This window comes from Somniosus microcephalus, chromosome 16, assembly GCF_052327205.1.
Source record: "Somniosus microcephalus isolate GS21.2 chromosome 16, FLI_Smic_1.0, whole genome shotgun sequence".
Classification (NCBI taxonomy): domain Eukaryota; kingdom Metazoa; phylum Chordata; class Chondrichthyes; order Squaliformes; family Somniosidae; genus Somniosus; species Somniosus microcephalus.
The window spans coordinates 61,023,126-61,040,310 of record NC_141002.1 but is presented as its reverse complement, the minus strand read 5'-3'; the positions used below and the strand labels follow the sequence as shown (position 1 = coordinate 61,040,310).

Genomic DNA, 17,185 nt, shown 5'->3' with positions numbered 1-17,185 from the left:
TGTACTTATGTAGTGGGCAGCGGTAAAACTAATCGGGTCAAGGGGTAGGCAAATGTAGAGCTGCTTCAGTAGGTGGGTGAAACCTTTTATATTGTTGTGATGTGAAGGCCTTAGTGAGGGTGCAGAAAAGATTTACAAGAATGGTTCTAGGGATGAGAGACTTCAGTTACGTGGATAGACTGGAGAAGCTGGGGTTGCTCGCCTTAGAGCAGAGAAGGTTGAGAGGAGATTTGATAGAGGTGTTCAAAATCATGAGGGGTCGAGTCAGAGTAGATAGAGAGAAACTGTTCTCACTGGCGGATGGGTCGAGAGCCAGAGGACACAGATTTAAGGTGATTGGCAGAAGAACCAAAGGCAACATGAGGAAAAACGTCTTTACGCAGCGAGTGGTTAGGATCTGGAAAGCACTGCCTGAAAGGGTGGTGGAGGCAGATTCAATCTTGGCTTTCAAAAGGGAATTGGATAAGTACCTGAAGGAAAAAAAATTGCCGGGCTACGGGGGAAAAGGTGGGGGAGTGGGGCTAACTGAAGTGCTCTTGCAGAGAGCCGCACGGGCTCAACGGGCCGACTGGCGGCCTCCTGTGATGTAACCATTCTATCAATCTATGATTTGTTACATTTATTTTATCATCAAAATATCATAGAAACATATGTCAAGGTATGACTTATTACTACATATTAAGCATCATCTCCCCTGATAGTTCAAAGTTTATTACAATTACAGGTGTATAAACATTTCTGTATTAATGCCATGACCAAACTACAAAGTATTAGAGGAGAAGTATAGATTCATTTAAGAGGAAGCTAGATAAGCATATATGGGAGAAGGGAATAGAGGGCGAGAAATTCGGTATTGCCCCGGTTGGGTGCTAACTTTTGAGAAGTCAGAAGTTTAGCGCCAGGCACCAATCAATGTTGCGGCCTGCTAAATTCAGTCTCGGTGCTCAAAGAATGCAGGGGAGCGCTAAATCAGGCGCAAATGGTGGAGGTGAGTGGCGTTAGGCTCCAAGCGATAATGAGTACGAGGTGTTGTGTAATCGGGAGTGAGCATTGGCGCAGGCTTCTTCCAGCCATTAAAGGGGAGGGTCAGTGGAGTCAGCACACCAGCGCCCCAATGATTTGGGGAGTGCAGATATGCTGTGGGATGAAATGCAAAGTCCTTTGATGGCCCGCAACACTCCGGGGACTAAGCAGCCTTTATTTGGCTGCAGATGCATCCTGCGCTCTCTGGCACTCATAACTGACTTTTGGAGTGGATGTTCCTTGACAGCTGGGGCGCATCCCTTTAAGTAGCGCCCCGCTCCCTGGTGCTGTTGATGCAAGGCGGGGGGGCGCTACTGAAGTTTGCAGATCGGGCGCCCAGCGAGCATTGCACACTCGCTGATGTCACGATCCGCTTGGCGAAAGGTGCCGAGGCACTAACTGTTATCACCGGCACTACAGGGCCAGCGAATTAGCCGTGAGGCGCAGGATTCACCTGAGCGCCCCATTAGCTCCCCCGCCGGGCACTAACATGCCGAATTTCTTCCCCAGAGGGTTATGCTGATAGTTAGATAATGAGAGGAGGCTCGAGTGGAGCATAAACGCCAGCATGGACTGTTTGGGCCAAATGGCCTGTTTCTGTGCCATATATTCGATTTAATTTATCACTTCCTCTTTAAAGTTTTATTTTCCAACAAAGCCTAAAATGACTTGGCTCTGATGTTCTAAGTTATAGAGACCTTAAGGATATGCATTAAATGACTGTTCATGCTCATACCATAACAAAGAACATGTGATAGTTTGTTACTATAATATCAACTGGAAATCTGGTGAAGTCTAGCTTTGCAATAACTTGATTTACTGTGTTTATGCAGTTTGATAACAAATCTGCTTTGTCATCTGTGAAATTGAAAAACCTTTCGTGCAGGATTCCTCTGAGCAAATTCTTCTGTTAAAGTGGACTTTTTATTTTTCTGTTCTGCTTTTCCTAATCTTTCATTTAAAAGGAGGAAGGCATGCTTGCCTTTGGGTAAAGCAGATTATACAGCTGCATAATAGTACAGAATTAGACTAATTATTGGGCTACATTCCACTAACATACATGGAAAGGGGGGCGTGGGGGGAAAGGTTTGAAGCTATCTCACATAATACGAAGGATCAGTGGCTCCACTCTGTGGAAGAGCCTCTGGATGGAAGATTAACGGTTCATTGCAGAGGAATGGAAAAGAAATGAGTTGAAGAGGGAGATACAGGAGGACTTCAGGTCTCATGCTGCACATGAATAATCTTGCAGAGGCAGGTTGATGGCTGCTGTTTCTAGGGGAATGACATCCTAAGATGCAGGTTTACAGTCCCATACTGGTCTCCAGATCTTGGCAGACAACTCTGCCTTCTGTTTCAGGCAGAGACGCACCTGCTCATCGATGGCATTTTTCTGAACCAGATTCCACTGCCAAAATAGATTTTATTTACTGACTTTTTCCAAAGCTGCATAATAGATTTTGGGTTAATTTCAGAACATGAACCACAAAGTACAATTAAGCCTCACCTGAAACTTGAAATCCTTCTGGGAAAGAAAGAACTTGTATTTAAATAGTGCCTTATCACATCTCATAGAGGGAATGTCAGTTTGCAATTACCGTTGTTCTCAAGTAAAAATGTCGTTAGTTTCTCCTCTCGTGTCAATGCTGCACCTCAATGATTTTACTCTAGTCCATGTTTTAAATTGAACTCCTGTGTAACGGTATCGGTTGTCTAAATTGCAGAATGTTTTAATGAGGTTATTCTGCTTTCCATCAACTCAAAGTTCATGACACACTGTCCCTGCATTCTGGTATGTCAGCTCCATTCTGATGCTCTGGTAATCAGCTGTTCGCACCCTGTGGCTCCATCTTCTGCTTTTATGGAGAACTTTTGGAATAGTTTTTTATTCCATAGATGATCATAGTCTTACTTTTCAGCAGCACTGATTATGGTGTGTGAGGTTTACCAGAAGCATTGGACAAAAATAAAATTTGTTGAATAGTTGTTGTAACTTAAGGCATTTTAACGTTGCCAATTTATCTGAATATAGTTTGAACTATATTTCATATGTAAAATTGCAAATGATTATTTATACAGCTCTATCATTAATGAGAGAAAACTGTACTGGCGTTTTACACAAGACTATTTAAACACTGTATTTAAATGATATCTTGAAGATTGTGTCCTGTTTGAAAGGCTCGGTTGCCAGAATTCTACCCTTGTTAAATTGCAGACAAGGACTCTCAGCAGTGGCTGGAAATTGCCTGTTGAGACTCTATTGCCCAATAAATCATAGCATCTTGTACATGGTGAAATCATAACAGCTACTTCACAAAATGCCAAGTAATAATCTGATAGTTAACTGTTTAAAAAAAAAAAAATATGGCTGTAAATAGTTTTCGCAAAATTTTCCTTTACTGTACATTGACTTACAAGATTTAGTGGTTATTAGTCCATTTATCAGCCTTGCTTGACCAACACACAGCCGTGCACAAGGTATTGGGCATTACAAAGCAGTGTTTGAATTAAAATGTTAGGAAGTTTTCCACTGAGATGATTCATCTTTTATCCCAGTGTTTTGCTCTCCCCTCTTTCACCTTCCCTTTTGCAGCCAGATTTTTATTCCAGAAGGTGGGCTAGTTAGGGAATGAACTTGGTCATGAGATGTGGTCAGGGTCACTTTGTGATTATCTGGCAGGATGGATGTGTACAATAAGGTAGGTCTATTGTATCACCCCAGGATGGAATGTCCCACCTTAGCACAGCACTCCATCTAGTGGCCCAGCCAAGAATTGTGCTTTCAGGTTGCCAGTGATTAAAGAATAATGTTAGCAAACATTGAAAAATAAAAGAAACTGATCTACATCTATAAAATGCATATCATTCAGATTCTCAGAGGGTTTCATTTAAATTCTTATGTAAAAGAAGGCTTGGAGTATTCTGCATTTAGGTTTAATCTGTTCAGTCAGAATTTCATTCGGTTCAGATCTCCGTGCCAGATTTAATATGGGAACAACTGGGTCATTTTGTCCTGGAATTAACACAGTAAAACTTCACTTGCGGCGAAGAAAAGATGTGCATTTATATAGTACCTACTCGTGTGTCTCAAACATTTAAAGCATTTTACAATTGTTATTTTAAAAAGATTCATAAAATCAGAACAAACAGAAAAATTCTGACTTCTGTATTTTTTTTAAATTACTGCAGACTGCTACTAACAAAGCAGTTTCCAATAAAGATCAATAAAATGATCAAATATTGGCCTCGAAATTGGTTCACTTTAGCCTGCCGTCAGGAACTGCACAGGGGGAACAATCCCTGCGTGGAACAGGTAGGCCCAAGGCCCAACCAATATTGGGCCTCGTTTACAGCAGACTGGCGCGTTCTGGACACATGCTGGGTGTTCCCAGGCAGCTAGTTGGTGAAGACAAAATGAATTGTCAGCTGCCCACAGGTGGGTCTTCGAAGAGGAAGGGTCCGCATACGAGCGGGAGGGGAGGGGGGTCAGCGATTGGGAGGGGGGCGGTGGGGTGAGTGATCGGGGGAGGGGGGGTGTCTGGGAGAGGGGGAGGGAGAGGGGGCTGGTGTCGGGCAAGGCCTTAATTTAACTTCTCATCCATGGGATGGCAGCCCCTACAGTGCTGCACTGGAGCATCAGCTCCGATTTAGTGCTGAAGTGGGGCTTGAATCCACCAACTTCTGATTCGGGTGAGAGTATTATTAATTAGATGAGTGAACACCTGAGATAAAATGGATCTATTAATGGTCACTCATCAGACATGAGTGCTCCTTCAGTGCAAACTTCAACACAGTTTACAGTCTCAACACAGCACAAATCAGCTGGGCCTGCAGAACTTTGTTGAAGTTTGCTCTGGATTTGAGTCCAGGTCAGTTGCATGAAAGGTGAGTGTTCCGAATCCACTCACTCTTCCTCCAATCCTGTTGAGTTTTTCTCTTAATAGGAAATTTGCAAACTCTTAAGAAATCAAAAATCAAATCCACCTCCATAAAATTATTTCTTAATACCACACTTCCTGAATTGTTCCAGTTCTCTCTTGTCCTTGGGTCCTGAGTCTCATTTGCCCTTGCAAATGCTCAACTAAGTTTTGTCAGCTTTGTGATGCAGAGGATGTGAGATTTAAGCTGCTGGTAGCTGACTCTTTCCACAAGAGAATCTATCTGAAGAGAAAAGTTTCTTCTGGCAATTTATAGATGTTTAGGACATTCCTCTGAACTCTGAAACTAAGATAATACATAAGACACAACTACTCGCCGTGAACGTAGAATAAGGTAATCAAACAATGTATTCCCCGAAAAGATTTGATTTTTCTTTTACTGTTCTGACATACTGATACTTTCTGTTTAAGAATATCAGTTGAACAATGATAACAAACCTCTCTCATTTAAAGAATCTTGAATTCTTTTAATATGCTTTAATTGCATGTATTTAGTCATCTGCTCAGTTTAAGCCCTATTTTGCCATATGTTTCTGAACACACAGTAATACCATGCTGCATTCCACATACAACAGGCATTTCTAGTAACTCTGCTGCAGAGAAGTGTCAATTTTAGAAACTTAACTAAAGTGTTTTTAAATTAAGGCACTTTAATACATTCTCTGTTTTAATATAGCAAATATACTCAAGATTTATGAAGACGGGTTGAGATTTGTGAAATCCACTGTATAATTATCCTAATTTGCATAGGAAATTAGGTCATATTAGCATAATTCATTTATATTTTCTAAATATTTGCACATCAAGCTTCCTGGGGATAGGAATTGGGATTTTTGTTTTGCAGTCAAGCTCACTTTGATAATAAGATCACATGATAATACAGATAAGGAGGCCCATTTAGGTCATTCATCCACTAAGGCCTGATAGAACCCCCATTGTGGCATCCAACAGTTGAACTCCAGGGTTTCTGCCTTCATAGAGGCCCATTCCGTGTGTTGATTACTCTTTGTGTGAAGAAAAACTCGTATCCGTCTCAAATTTGCTTTTAATTAGATTGAATCCATCTCTCCTTGTCCTCCTTTCGCAATTTAGTTTCAAGTAATCTTCTACCTTTTCCATCCTGTTTTGTAACTTGTATACCTCGACAACTCTATAGCTGTCATTTGCCTCCTTTTGAGAATAAAAAGCCCAAGTTTCTCCAGTCTTTCCTCATACCTCAGTCTTCAAACACTAGTGATCAGCCCTGTGGCTCGTCTCTGAACTGCCTCCAGTGAATAGAGCTGGCTAAACTATCTCGGGTGTGATATGACCAGAATACTATAAAGCTTCAGCATCTCTTCCTCTCTTGACTTGTACACTACTGTTTTGGCTGTTTAGTTAAGTATTCTATTTGCTTGGTTGATGATGCTCAATACTTCCAATTACTAAAGAGCAGCAAAGTGTACTAATATCACTCGATGTCTTTCAACTTCATCCTTGGCTCTTTCAACACGATTCATAGAGGACATGTTCATTGTTTTTTCTTACGGGCAGTACTTTATACACGTCTATTAAATTTCATCCACCATTCTACCATTTGCTTACATATTTTGTTCAACTCATTTTGTATTTTCTGAGCTTCCACCTCAGAGTAAACTAGCTAACTTAGTATCAGATTTGAACTGAGTTTCTGAACCCAGAATGTGGAAGCATATTAGAACGAGTAGTGGCCCCTGTTACCAATCCCTGTTCAGTCCTTCCCAACTCCAGTGACAAAATCATAGAAACATGGAGCCTCCTTGCCGTGCAAGTCCATTACAGCACCTATCACCGTGGAGTGAAAATGAACCAGATACACAGTATATCTGTCTAATATATTAAATATCTTCGGTCCATGTGCCCTTTCTGTCTACAAAACGTTACTTCTTGCTTTGAGCTTATCCATTATAAATTCCTTTGAAAACTACCTATGTAAATGGCTCACCCTGTAATTATACCCCCTCACCATTGGTGGGGCTGTAATTTAGCATCTCTCACCATCTGTACTGCAGACAAATTCCTATGTTCCAACCAACTCCGCTTCCCAAATTTCTCTAAGTTTCACGATAAATAATATCAAATTTGGTATTCTACAACTAAGGTGAGAATGTATGACTGTAAAATGGGGACTGATTTAGATCTGCATGCCCCGGTCCAATTATGTCCTGTCCTCTAACCCCAGTTCAGCTAAAGACAACACTTGGACCTTGATTCCCTGCATGTAACTCTACAGAAGATCGACTACTATCACTTTTAATAAGTGTATACGTGGGAGTGATTTCCAGGGACTCATTTAATTCTCGGGTTTGATTATAGTTCAAAAACCTGCTGAACAATGCAGTCTCCAATTCTGAGATGTTACTATTTTATTGCTTCAGATCAAGCAGTGGTAGCCTCTCTGCCTCCCCTTACCTTCCCCCCCAGTACATATCAAATAATACAGTTCTTCTCTTCCATTAATTCAACCTGACAAAAATCTGGTAATAAATGAATTTAGATTATGACTGGAAAGACAGGTGTCGAGATTAGATATTAGCAACCAGACTATATCAATGATTCATGAGTTCCACCAGCATGGCAGAATTAATTCCCAAAGTATCCACATCTTATACCACACATCGACAAACCTATATGTTAATTGCTGACTAAATGGAAAGTTGAGGCCAAAAGTGATGAATATTTTTGACAGCTCCAGCCTTCTGTTAATTTTTAATTGCCATCCAGTGTTCATTAGCTAATTCTAATTATCCTGTTAACTTGAATATTGGAATATGAGTAAAGACATCGTGTTGGCAGTAGCGGAAATATTGACCCAGAAATTCGGGTTGGGGCTTCCGACCTGCACTTAGCTAGCGCGCCGGCCGTTGAGCTGTGGGCCCACGTGGGATTCCCATCCTGGGCCTGCTCCAACTGCTGGCGCGCAGTGGTTGCGTATCCCAGGGGCGCAGTTAGTTTGATGCATCCCCTGGGATCACGTGGGCCATGGAGAGCCAATGGTAGCAGGGAAATGCTCATTCATAAAATTGACAGGAAGTGCTGTCAAAACCATAAATACTATAAGCCCCAAAACATCACTAAAACTCCAAATAAATTTTTTAAAAATCACATTTTTAAAATAACTATAAATTATATAAAATAACTATTTTAAACAATAATTTAAATTTTTGAAAAAATTAATTACATTTTCTAACGGGGCTAAAAATAAACTTACCTTGCTTTAAAGTATTTAAAAATAATAAACCTGTGGAAAAAATGTGTTAATTTTAATTAATTCGCCACTTACCTTGTTAAAAGCAGGCCTTGCGCCTGCTTTTTATATGTGTAACTCTTGGAATCTTACCCTCCCGGAAAAACCTGGGGAAAAAAAAGGTAAGTTCAATGCGCACGCACAGCCTCTCCGGTGCACGCGTTCCACCTCTGAACCCCTTCTTTCAAGGGAATGGAAGTTCCGGTTTCCCGTGCATGTATACCCCGTGCGTACTCGGCCATGGAGACCCGAATTTCTGGGCCATTGTCACCCTGTAATTGCATGCTCTCACCAGTGGTGGCTTTCTAATCTCTGCTTCTTAGATTTTGGAGTGTTTAAACTTTTTTTAACACCAGATTTTAATTTAGATTGTGTCTCAGAGGTGAGCATTTTTTTTTAATCGTTCACTGGATGTGGGCATCGCTGGCAAGGCCAGCATTTATTGCCCATCCCTAATTGCCCTTGAGAAGGTGGTGGTGAGCCACCTTCTTGAACCGCTGCAGTCCGTGTGGTGAGGGTACTCTCACAGTGCTGTTAGGGAGGGAGTTCCAGGATTTCGACCCAGTGACGACGAAGGAACGGCGATATACTTCTAAGTCGGGATGGTGGGGAACTTGGAGGTGGTAGTGTTCCCATGCGCCTGCTGCCCTTGTCCTTCTAGGTGGTAGAGCTCGCAGGTTTGGGAGGTGCTGCCAAAGAAGCCTTGGCGAGTTGCTGCAGTGCACCTTGTAGATGGTACACACTGCAGCCATGGTACGCCGGTGGTGGAGGGAGTGAATGTTTAAGGTGGTGGATGGGGTGCCAATCAAGCGGGCTGCTTTTTCCTGGATGGTGTCGAGCTTCTTGAGTGTTGTTGGAGATGCACTCATCCAGGCAAGTGGAGAGTATTCCATCACACTCCTGATTTGTGCCTTGTAGATGGTGGAAAGGCTTTGGAGAATCAGGAGGCATGACACTTGCCGCAGAATACCTAGCCTCTGATCTGCTCTTGTTGCCACAGTATTTATGTGGATGGTCCAGTTAAGTTTCTGGTCAATGGTGACCCCCCAGGATGTTGATGGTGGGGAATTCGGCGATGGTAATGCCCTTGAATGTCAAGGGGTGGTGGTTAAACTCACTTGTTGTAGATTGTCATTGCCTGGCACTTGTATGGCATGAATGTTACCTGCCACTTATCAGCCCAAGCCTGAATGTCGTCCAGGTCTTGTTGCATGCGAGCATGGAATGCTTCATTATCTGAGGAGTTGCAAATGGCACTGAACATATTGTTGCCTCTCAACCGCACCCATATTTACTGCCAGTTCATAAAAAGCCTTCAAACAAATTTACAGATCTTGCATTGCATCTCATGCATACCTATAACTCAGTAAGGCATAGCTTCAAGATTCAAAATACATTTTAAAGCTTTGCCACACTAACATCTTTTTAAGAGCGTCAAACCTGAAGTCATTGTAAACCAACCTGTTTCTGCATGATGTGCAGAGTTAGTGTCCAAGTTCTGGACATTTCTGTTGCTATATATTCCGTTAGCTTCCAGCAGCTCATGAATGCATGCATATTGTAATGATATCAGCAAATAGTGATGATATTTGTCTGTGTTTGATTACTTATGCCTTACAGCATATTTGTCTGTGTTTTTGATTGCTTGTGCCTGAGCAGCAGAGGTCATGTGACACAGACAAGCAGGCTGACAAGCTTTTACTTTCAGTTTGATTCTAGATGCATCACAGCATAGTGTGTTCTGTAAAGGCTGTTAAAAAGAGTTGAATAGACTTTAGATTAAAACAACTTTCTCTTTCATAAATGAGTCGTTATTGAACCCACAAAGAAATCAATACACATTACGTGGTACTTTCAGGTACAATACATAAATTTAGTTCAAGTCAGTCCTGACTTTCCAAAAGCCATATAGGCTTTGTGTGTTTGCCAAGATCATGGAGCACAGTATGAACCGAAGAGAGGAGAAGTGTCTATTGGGGTTCTCTATGCTTCGGAGGGACTGTTCAACTGTGATTGGCTTGCACTGGCCTTTGAAGAGTAATCCGGTTGACGTGGAAATTGTCAACTTGGATAAAAAGAATGCAGTAGATATAGAGTATAGGGATTTTCAAAAGATGCTCAATAAAGTGTCTTACAAGGAGAAAAGATTCTTGACTTACATTATCAAAGGAATAGCATATGCAATACATGTCCTCTGACATGCCAAAATTGCTGTGGTGGGTCTGTGGGTCCACACACTTGGATAACTGCAGTTCTGTGTAGCCAGCTTCAGCTACAGCCAGAGGTTCCTTTGATCATTCCCGTGGAACTCCTTCGCATCGTCCAGCTGCCTGAGGGCTAGAGGAATGCCTACCCTACTGCAACTGATAGTGAAACACCCTTGAATGGTAGGAGGTGCGAAAAGAAAAAAATTAAAATGAAGAATTATACTTCAAAAGGCAAAAAAAAGCAAATCACCAAACTAAATGTAACAAAGCCAAAGCAAAAGGCAATAATAGTAGCTCAAGCTCACTCAGCGACAGAATTTGCATTTAACAACCTCAGTGCTGAATGCCAAGAAGTGACTTTAAAAGTGCTCGTTTGATACAGTGATGAGGTTACATCTCTGGAGAACCCAGCTGAGAATCAGGGCAATGTACCACCTTCTCTTCCCCTCTGCTCCTGTACTGATTACAATTCATAGCTTTTAAGAGTTGGCGGTGTGAGTGTGATTACATTCTTTCTTGACATTATCAAAGGATTAGCATGTGTAATACAAGCAATTTTCCATCTTAATTTACTTCAAACCTGTGTGACATAGCAGTGCATTGATTAGATCTGGGGTTCACGAATCAGCTTGTAGACTATGAGCAAAACGAGAGTGAAGCAGATGGGAAATGCATTTTATTTTTTCAAAAAAAGACCTAGAAAGAGTGCTCCACCTGATACGAGTGTACATGACCAAGTGAGATACCAGTCGCAATTTGACTCTTCTCTCGAAGGACTATTGGCTTTGATATTGTTTCGTTGATGGTTTCTGCCAAGCTTTTCTGAATTGTCAAATAAAACCCAAACTAAAAGAATATTTTCATCCCTTCCCCTCTCCAAGGATATTTTGGTTAACTGTTTGAGCACTGCGATTGCTTTTTTCTACAAAGATCAACAACATTCTATTCCACCAGCCTATGGCATATAACATATCTAAGTCTGCATATTCTGCTACACACCACAAACCTCTCCTCCACAGCATTTTTGAAGCCGTCAAAGTGCTCGGCCAGCTCTTGAGTGTAAGTTGAAGCACTCCCAAAATAGAGTACATGATGCTTGCTCAGGGAATCCTCATTGCATCGACAAAGATAGGTTTCAAATTCCGAGCCGTTACACTAATGCCAAATTCACAACTCGATACAAAAAAAAGATTGATTTATTTCTTTCCCACCTCCCTTTTCCTTGGCATATATGCTTGCCCATCTCACAGCTGGGAAAATCAAACTCTTTCAAGATGAATATTCCTCTGCACTCTTCCCCCGTCTTTTGTAACTTGTCTAGATTTGTGTCTCAGTACTCTTCGATAAGCAGATTCTCGAGCAGGGTGGTGACCAATGATAGATCTGCCATGATTTCAACTTCCCAATTGGAGTCTCTCCAGTTTCAAACATTCCTGGCCTTTGTAACTCCAGAGGAACAAGGCCTCCCCACTAAACTTCTGGATGGGCATGGAGGCATGGACTCTCAGAAAAGACACCAGGAACCTGGAAAACACCACTAGCATCATTGAAACTGTGGATCTGAATGGAGGCTTGTGGTGCTCTGTAGGGGCGCCTTATGTTTGTTGTCCCTCTTCCTATTGTGTCAGAGCAGCAACCTCCCATATGCTCTAAGTAGCTTCACAGCATGACATGTCCTCTCATTAAGTTACAACCATAGAATTTTACATGCCTACAACGCATCTGCTGGAGCAATCCAAAACCAATCCCGCAAACGATATTCTTCCCAGAGTTCTGCACTTTCCTCTGCTTCAAATATTTATCCAAATTCCCCTCGAGAACCAATGGTTTCTGCCTCATTTCTTTCAGATGAGACATTAAACCGAGGCCCCGTCTGCCCCCTCAGGTCGACATAAAATATCCCGTGCCACTATTTCGAAGAAGAGCAGGAGAATTCTCCCTGATGTTCTGGCCAATATTTATCCTTCAATCAATGTCACTGAGGGGGGTGGGGGGAAACTGATTAAAAGATCATTATCACATTGCTGTTTGTGGGATCTTGCTGTGCACAAATTGGCTGCTGCATTTCCTACATTACAGCAATGACTACACTTCAAAAGTACTTGATTGGCTGTAAAGTGCTTTGGAACATCCTGAAGTCGTGAAAGGCACTATATAAATGCAAGTCTTTCTTTCTTCAACCACTCAATGCTCCAACAACCTGTGCAAAGAAATTTCTCCTAAACGCTCCTCACTTTTAATAACAATTTTAAATCGATGATCCCTCGAGAAAGTAGTCTTTCTCTAATCATTCTATCAAAACTCTTCATAATTTTAAAAACATCTATTAAATCTACTCTTAGTCTTTCAATGAAAGTATATTCCCATCCTTTGCTCTTCCTTCCATAATGTATTATCTCTCAGGTATCCACATTGAATTGCACCTGCAAACGGTCTGCCCATTCTACTAATCTCTGTCTCCCCAAAGTCTTCACAGTCCTCCTTACTGGTTGCCAACCCCCCACTTTTGTGACATTGACAAATTTGAAGATTGTGTTCCCCATGTCCAAATTTGTGGACCCAACACTGACACCTGGGGTACACTATTTTCAACACTTCTGCAATTCAAGCATCACCTACTTATTGTAACTCATCTAATGTCCTTCAACCAATTTTCTATGCATGCTATACTATACACCTGAACTTTTGTAACGAGCCTCTTGAGGCATTTTATTGAACACCTTCTGAAAGTCACTGTACTTTGTACTTTATATCTACTGCATTCTTTTTATCTAAGTTGACAAGTTTCACGTGCAACAGGATTACTCTTCAAGGTCCAGTAAAAGAAAGAAAGTGCAAGCCAATCACAGTTGAGTCGTTCCTCCAAGGCTTAGAGAACCCCAATAGACACTTTAGTCCATACTGTGCACCATGGTCTTGGCAAACACAGAAAGCTTACATGGCTCTTGGAAATTCAGTCCTGAATTGAATTAAGAATATGCACTGTACATGAAAGTACCATGTAATAGGCATGTACCATAATCTAAGGAAAACATTAAAAAGAAAAATAACTGGCCTTACCTGGCATGGCATGACCTCACCCCTTGCCTACCTGGTACCAACATCTCTCTCCCTTGCAGGTTTGCACAGTTCTTATTCCAGCAAGGTGATGTTTCCCTCACTTGTCGTTTCAACCAAAAGCAACAACTTCTGTAACATACTTCATATAGTGAAAGACATCTGCGAGTGATTTGCAGGGTTAAAGAAATTAACTGTGAACACGAAGGGAAAATAGTTGGAGAGAAGTCTGTGAATCTTGGGTGGAGTCATTTTTTGTGTATTTAATTACTTCAGAATTAATTGATGATTTAACAGAGGTGGTCAATAGGTAATGATGACCTCACAACAACCAAAATGCCACAACATAAAGGATAAGTAACAGATGACTTTAGTTTAATTTTTAGCATTTTTAATGAAAGGAAATCCAGTTCGAGCTCCATGGTTCTCAAAGAAGTGGCCCACAAAGAGAAGAATTAAGTAAACACTGATGATTGAATGCTATTCAGTAGGGAGTTAACAGGAGTTGATTAGAGCATAATTGTAAAGTACATCTTCAGAGGCTGTTATCTGAACAAATTCACCCCTTCATTATCGGTTTGCTGCGGTGCTGCACTGTTTTAATTGCTGTCTGTTTTTACATTGGTTATCTGGTAAAATTCATGTTAATGATAATTGTAAACGTTATTTTCATTCGACTCTTTATCTTCAAAAAGTTCTGTTACTGGGATGCTTTTAAAATGATGATAGCGCCCAAGTTCTCTGCTGAAATCCAGTGTTCTGCACGAAGAGAATGCTTCTATCATGGAAAGAATAGGTGCCCTCGTCACTCCAAATCTATTGGACTGGATTTCCGGGGACTATGACCGCGTACGTGGCCGTAAGTGCCCCGCAGGTTCCGGGTTTCCCCATGCAGTGCGCATGCACGAATACCCAGAACATGCGATCTGTCAAGTTTCAGCTTGACCATGACAGAGCCACTGCATCCCTGGGAAATAGACATTTGCAGGTGGAGAGTTGGGCTATTTGCCCAACTACTGGCCAGTGAATGCCTGTGAAACTCTTAGGCCTGGTAAAGGCAGGCGTAAGACCCTCTTTTACCGGCGTAAGAGTTTAAATAAATATTAAAATAATTTTTGTTTAATTATTTAAACATAAAATAACTTTAAAATTAGTTTAGGTTATTTTTAGCCCCTTTAAAATGTTAATTTATTTTTCATGAAGTATTTTAAATGTTTAATTAAATTGTATTTTAATTAATTTTGAATATGTAATTTATTTTTATTTAGCTAGTGTGTAATTGTGTTTTTTTAGGGTATTCCTCGTCTTGCTTATGGGGATTCTGTACATAAATGGAATCCCCATAAGTGTAATGGGGATCCCCCTTTTTGATTGGTTGGCCTGGCCCACATGACCCTGGGGCACTTGCAAATCGCGTGCGCCCCGGGATACGTGGACCTTTTATGCAGGCGTACGCGTAGAGGCCCAGGAGCGCAAGTGTCTGAACCTCCGGGGCCATCAGGTAGGTGCCGAGTTTACTTGCGGTCCGGAGGCATTCGCCCGCGGGAAGCCTCTGACCGCTAATTCAGGCCCAATGTGTCACAAGAATGAACCTGTATTATTAGACCAAGGAAATGGTCCCTACACAAGACTCATTGGGCCAAGGTGTTTTTATTGGCCAGAGGAGAAAACCTGTATCGTTCACAGTTTAAAAAAAAAAAGAGCCATCAGTGATGCTCAATGGCCAGAAGACATCTCATTTACCCAGAGTGGGTGTGACTTTCCCTTGTGGATTAATTAGAGCATCAATGCAATAATCCATATTGTGCCTGAAACTAAAGGCACTGTCTACTGTTTTCAACAAAGATCGGGGTGGGAGGGCAAGGGTAAGGAGAGGGTTAAGGCAGCAAGCCTGAATGCCAGATGTCACAAAACATGTCCATCATGAAGTTATAAATGCTGAATCTACATCCTAAATACTACAACAATATTTTGTGTTTCTCTCTTCATCTGCACCATTCAATCTGATGATGTGATTGTCTATGTCAGTCATTGAGACTGAGAACTTTACATTACATTATTAGTAGAACAGAATATTGAGAAAGGGGAATCATATTGATTTTTCAGTAAATTTAAGATAAGCATTCAGAGTTTAAAATATTTAAACTTGGTCATTTAAAAAAAGGATTGATATTTGATTTTAAAATGTTTGGTAGTAATTTATTTTAAAAATGCAAATATTTGAGAACCTTTTACTTTGTTTCACTTATAAAATATTTTATATCAAATGTCTAGTATTTGTTTAAATTCAGTAGTTTCGGTATAAAACAAAACCAACAGAACTAATGCATTTTATTAGAAATTTCTGAAATTGCAGCTACTTATTAAAATAATGGTCAAAGTTGTTATGGATCTCATTAAATTTTGTAAACCATCTTGTTTTACTGATTAAAAGGAAGTACAATGGAGAATCTAATAGAATGATCAATTCCTCGGAGTGTGACAGTTGGAAAGAAATAAGGCAATGATTTATGATCTTTTGAAACACCTCAGGATTGTATTCTGCATTTCCTGCAAAATAAAAGGTGTTAATATTGCTGTAACTGAATATCATTCATCTTATAATTACATGAACAGCTTATTCCTGAGCCCCTGAGACTCAGTTCAGTACCTTTTTCCTCATTAAGTCGATGACTTATTTTAATGCCACTTTTAAACATGATGGCAGGCTTTATATTAACAAGAGCACCAACATAAATGATAAAACATTTTATGTCAGGTTTAATTTACAGTATTTGTTAAAAGTGCAGAATAAATTCTGTGTATCATGCACTTGTTTTTATCCTGTGATTTGTTGACTATTAGTTGTGTGATAATGTGCATGTTTTCCAGCTTCCTGAGCAATATGTCGGCTTGGAGTTTCCTCTGTGGGCCAATCTCATTAGAATATACTTGAACATAAAATGGACATAAATCAGCATAAACATAAATCAGCAGAAACAATCAGGGCCCAAAGGAAGTGTAAAACTCGCACCATATATTTCTCTTCTTTAAGTATGAAAATTAAAGTTTCAGCTCATTCAACATTATTCATGCACATAAGTCACGTGTAAGAACCTACAGTCGGGGAAGAGTTTGAATTTTTAATGAGACTAATACTGATGCCATAAAAATCCATTCAAAGGGACAGAAAATACAGAGCAGGACACTTTTTAAAAAAAACATTCAAGCAATTACAATAAAACACTAGAAAAAATACCTTGGCCTTAAAATTCAGTTGCTTTGCGCCTCCTGTTAGCCCTAAGAGGGCGCTAATGGGACGCAAAGCAACGAGCGCATGGGCGCGGCACCGCCAAGGCCTCCCGCGAAATTCAGCGGGAGGTTAGCGGCAGCGGTAAGCATTAACGTCCCACGGCGCTGCGCCGCCGGCAATGACGTCATTGCCGTGCGCAGCGCCCCGGCCACGATCTTCGGTAGTGCCCCCGACTTACCGCCAGACACTACGGGGTCAGGGGGGGCCTACCTGCGGCCAGAGTGGCACTAATTAAAGGGGAGGTGCTGGGCAGACATTTTTGTTGCTGGCCGCCTGCCAGCACCTGCCCCCTCTGCCATCCCCGGCCTCCTCTGCAGCACCACCCCCCCCCCCCCCCCCCCCCCCGGCGGAGTGCCGGCTGCGCTCAGTGAGCCCGGCACTTCTCGAGTGCCGGGCTCTTTTG

The 17,185-nt window shown here is 41.3% G+C and overlaps 1 protein-coding gene and 1 long non-coding RNA gene across 6 annotated transcripts in view; one reads left to right on the top strand and one right to left on the bottom strand.

The window, feature by feature from the left end:
• The window catches only part of LOC147106220 (uncharacterized), a 122,207-nt gene extending 108,503 nt beyond the window's left edge, over window positions 1-13,704 (bottom strand). Inside the window, exons 1-2 of the long non-coding RNA XR_015081392.1 lie at window positions 13,494-13,704; window positions 8,263-8,333 (exon numbers count right to left, since the gene is read on the bottom strand). This is a non-coding gene — a long non-coding RNA (uncharacterized LOC147106220). The remainder of the gene's footprint in view (window positions 1-8,262; window positions 8,334-13,493) is intronic.
• The window catches only part of LOC147106218 (dedicator of cytokinesis protein 4-like), a 398,161-nt gene that overhangs the window by 137,807 nt on the left and 243,169 nt on the right, over window positions 1-17,185 (top strand). The window lies entirely within an intron of this gene.